Source organism: Saccopteryx leptura, chromosome X (assembly GCF_036850995.1).
Source record: "Saccopteryx leptura isolate mSacLep1 chromosome X, mSacLep1_pri_phased_curated, whole genome shotgun sequence".
Classification (NCBI taxonomy): domain Eukaryota; kingdom Metazoa; phylum Chordata; class Mammalia; order Chiroptera; family Emballonuridae; genus Saccopteryx; species Saccopteryx leptura.
The window spans coordinates 131,112,830-131,117,891 of NC_089516.1; positions in this window are offsets into that span (position 1 = coordinate 131,112,830).

Genomic DNA, 5,062 nt, shown 5'->3' on the forward strand with positions numbered 1-5,062 from the left:
AGAAAAGGGAGAAAGAGAGAGACAGGAACAGCAACCTGATCTATATGCACTGACCAGGGATTGAACCGGCAATGTCTGCTCTTCTGGACAATGCTCTAACCAACTGAGCTGACTAGGGCACAACAAAAATTTTTGTTCTGGGAGAGCTTGTGTTTTGAAGTTTGGTTCATATTTAGATGAACAATTACTGTCAATGGAAATAATTTTGATAATCACTTCAGTTTTTAGTTTTGGATTTTTTTTTCTGGCTGCACTGAAATATTTAGCTGTCCACGTGATACTATAATAACTTCTTGAAAACTGAAAAGGTCTTTCAGTGGAGCAGATGATTGCTTGCATGATTACTTGCATAACAGCAATTTAGTTTTGTGTTACTGTTATCATCAATAACAGAATGATGATGACTGATTGTTTTTGTGTTGTGTAAACACATACTCTATCTTTTTTTTTTATTGAGTTGACTTAAAAGTGAACTCCCTAGTGGGGAGACAACATGCTATAAGTGGTAAAATTATCAACTCTGAAGCCAGAAAGATCTAAGTTTATTAGCTGGGAGGTCTTAGATAGGCCAATGATATCTCTGAACTTGAGTGTTCTCATCTATAAATTGGGAATAATGATATCTGCCTTGAAGTGTTGTTGCAGAATTGTTAGGAGGTTATTTTTTAAAATCTCCTTAATTGTTATTTATTATTTTTAATTACAGGCAATATAGACAGTGCTGTGTAGAAGGAGGTTATTTTAAGTGTCTATTCGGGCTAGTCGGTCAGTGCTCCCTAATTTTTAATATACACACAGATTGCCAGAGGGTCTTGTTAAACCACTGACCCTGATTCAGTAGGTCTGGGGTGATGCCAGCAAGTCTTCATTGCAAATAATCTCTGATACTGCTGGTCCACAGGGCACACTTGGAGTTGCAAGGGTCTAGATATCAACTGTAAAGTACCTAGCACAGTTAGTGCTTAATACATGGCCACTCCAAAATAATTCAGTCTCTCACTTAAAAATTACTGAGAAGAAACCCCTTTCCCACAAAAGTAATACCTGTCTGCCTGTAGCTATGTTCCTATGTATAGTCTTTGCAAAATGTCTATTTAAGATTGTGACCAGGCGGTGGTGCAGTGGATAGAGTGTCGGACTGGGACACAGAGGACCCAGGTTCAAAACCCCAAGGCCGCCAGTGCAGACTAATCCACCTTGAGTGCGGGGTCACTGGTTTGAGCCAGGAGTCACTTGCTCTTTTGTAGCCCCCAGTCAAGGCACATATGAGAAAGCAATCAGTAAACAACTGAAGAGCTGCAATGAAGAACTGATGCTTCTCATCTCTCTCCCTTCCTGTTTGTCCCTATCTGTCCCTCTCTCTGTCTCTGTCAAAAGAAAAAAAAAAGAAAGAAAGACTGGCCATGGTTGGTAATTTCTTAAAGCAGCTGATAAGTACATGGGGGAAGTTCATTATACTATTCTGTCTGCTTCTATACATATTTAACATATCCCATAATAATTTTTCAAGTTACAAAAGAAACTCCCAACAAGATTTTTAGAGCAGTGAAACAATTCTGTAAGATACTATAATGGTTAATATATGTCATAATACATTTGTCCAAACCCATAGAATATACAACACTAAGAGTGAACCCTAAAATATACTTTGGACTTTGGGTGATAATGATGTGCCAGTGTAAGTTCATCCATTTTAACAAGTGCACCACTTTGGGATGTGGACAGTGAGTGAGGCTATAAATATGTTTGAGGGGGCACGGGGTATATGGGAACTCTAGCTTCTGATCAGTTTTTTTGTGAACCCAAAACTGCTCTAAGTAATAAAGTCTATTAAGAAAAAAACGCACAAACAGAAAACACCTGTTGCCTAACAGCCTGAAAACAGCAAAAGATACAGGTTTACCCAGTACAGTGGTTCTTTTCAAAAACCTGTTCATTAGGATGAGAGGGACTTCAATTCTCTAAATTAATCCATTCATAACCTTGCCTCTCATGTCATGATTGTGCAAAAGTGATTTGCCACTCATCCCAGGAGTTGGCATATTTTCCCCTTAGCATTAGCAACACTTACACCTCATTTTGTCAAGATGGATTTTGCATTGTTTTTTCCTACCTTGGTGGACTAAAATCTGTCTACATCTCATGAAGTCATTTCATTATTGAGTTGAAATTTTTGTCCACCTACCTGGATCATATTCTAAGCTTCCTGGTTTGTGGGTTTTTTAAGTCAGTGATTCACAAAGCAATTGCCCAGCTAATTGAGAAATGTATTTAGTGATCTGATATTCCCCTCATCATCTTCCTACTGGACCCAGTTCTTATTAGGTACTAATCTGACAAAACCCGGGGTAGGTGTCACTTTAAAATTTTGGACACCTTTTGATTAACCATATGACAGAGGCAAATCGAAGAGAAATTAAATTAACAAAATAAACAGCCAGCTTGAGTTTGATCTACTTGCATTTCTTTTCTCTTGGTTATAGAAAGCCTCTCCAAACCAGTGTCCTAATAGAGTGAGTCCTCCTTTTTCTTTTTTTTTCTGCCTATGGATTAAAGGGTCTTTGAGGTGGTAATTGGACCAGGCCTCCTCCCAAAATCTGGGTCATTTTGTTTGGTATTTAATCCTGGAGTGTAATGTTTAGCTTTGGCATGTTGTTTATCACTTCCAGATTATTGATGTAGCAAATATTTTCCTAATGAAATAATCACTAAATTGACATTCTGCTTCTGAGATAATACATTCTGCAGGGAATCTTTTCATGTAGCTACATGGTCTCAGTCTCATCCCCCCCCCCGATTTTTTAGGTATATTTTAAATTGTTTCCTTTAAGCATGATCTCTCAAAATCTCAGGGATTTAGGTGCTACTTAAAACCTTCAATCTCTTTCATAATAGCAAAGTTTGGAAACCTCTGCATTCTATTTTCATTTTCACGTCGAAATCCTGCAGGTGTCTTCTGGGCAGCTACTATATAGTTTTCCCACTCAATCGTTTGGTAAATGAAAATATCTAGGAGACACCCATTTCCAGACTCCCTTCTAGAAACCAGAGAGTTTACATGCTGACTTTGTACAACTACTTTTGAAGTGAACTCGGGCGGCAGAATTGTGCAAGCCTAATAATTCTGAGGTAGCAGAAACACCTGCAGTGACAGATAATTATAACTATTACCACGCTCTTGCTGTGTCTTTCCTGATTGCTAGCTCTTTTTTAGGATGAATCATAATTGTTTTCATGATGACAACTACCTCTTTACCTTCCCTTGATTAAAATTTGTAATACTTGTGGCCCCTCAGAAAGCTTGGTTCTTTCCTCAACACCCTATGTTTGGCCCCTTTACTCATGGCAGGAAAAAGTTTTCTTCATGGTAGACAGGTAATAATGGCACTCACATTGCAGGCTCCTATCTTCCAACAAACAGTTTCAAAACAAATCTCTTTATGTTGTGGCATATTCATCATTGCTTTTTCTTGTGAATCCAACTTCTTTCCGTATATCAAGGCCACCCTTTAAAAGCCAGCTCAGGTCCTCCCAACTCCTGCAGCATTTGTGGTGCAGCATATGCCATACACTTCCACACGAAATTGGGTCAAAGGCTGTCTGACTTTCATTTTCTTTGCTGTCTTCCCTCAAACCACACACGTGACTGATGAGACTAGGAAAGAATCAGCACTCATGCACTGCTGATAAAACTGGTCAGTAAGGAACTGGTAAAATGCATTTTGCTACATGCCATACAAGAAAATACTATGCAGCTGTAATAGAAAGAATAAAGATACTTTTTTAATTACTGAGACAGAAAGTTCAATTATTGATATAGTGTTAAGCAAAAATGAATAAATAATAAGTAAAATAAAAAGCTAAGTGCAGTATAGTATATAAAACATGTTACCACTTTTATATGAAATCATAAAAAGAAGCCCTCGCTGGGTAGCTCAGTGTTAGAGCAATGTCCTGATATACCAAGGTTGTGGGTTCAATCCCTGGTCAGGACACATACAGCAAGCATCCGATGAATGCATAAATAAATGGAACAACAATCAAAATCTGTCTTTCTCCCTCTCTCCAAAATCAATAAATTTAAAAAATTTAAGGCATAAAAATAAGGATTCCCCTACTGTCTGAAACTATCCTCATTTTTATGCTTTTAACTAATTACATCCTGATGAAACCTTTTGTAAGCTGAAATGGTGTAAAATGAAGGCACAATTTCCTTAAGACACGTTGCTAATGGATACAGATAAATTACACATGCTCACAGACAGAGTTCAAAGCTATGGCAGCTTGATGCTGACATGCTGAGTATAATTTCCGGGGAAGGAGCTTGATGGGGCCACTCTTGCTTCTTGGGGTGCATGCTGCAAAAAAATATTAGTCACTATGTTTGCTTTTTGACTTTTTTCATAAAAGCAAAAATCCTCTTTGGATTTAAGTTAGAGGAAACAGGTACTAAATAAGACTTTTTAAAAAGAGAAGTGGTATAAAGCTAAATTTCAAAAAGCATTGGATAATGGTATGTATGTATTTAGCTAAAGAAACAATAGAAATATATTTAAACTAATAAAAGTCATTTGTGAGGGGCTGGATGGACAGGGAATGCGGCAGGCAGAAGTGTAGGTGAGTAATTTTTCGCTATATACTTTTTTTATAGCTTTTCATTTTTGAAGCATGTAACTGTTACCTTTTCAATAATTTTTAAAAATCACTGCCTTGTTATATTAAGAAACTTAAGACATTTAAGTTCACATGTTTCACTTATTTTTCCTATTTGACTTACACGAACAGACAGCTTTAGGAATTAAGACAGCTAAAACCTTGAGTTCCTCAGAGTAATACAAATAAAATGTATAAATCAATCTGAAACTTGGGTCTTCATTTTCTTTTATTTTTAAAGTCAATTTTTCTTACAATGTGTTATCACACGCACATACACACGTGTGTACACTTGCACATGCACACACAGAGGATTTGAGATGGATAGAGAAACAAGGATAGCCTCTAAACAAGTTATTTTTACAAAGTTCAAAATAGATTACATTAACATTTATGTGCTTTTCAGTCA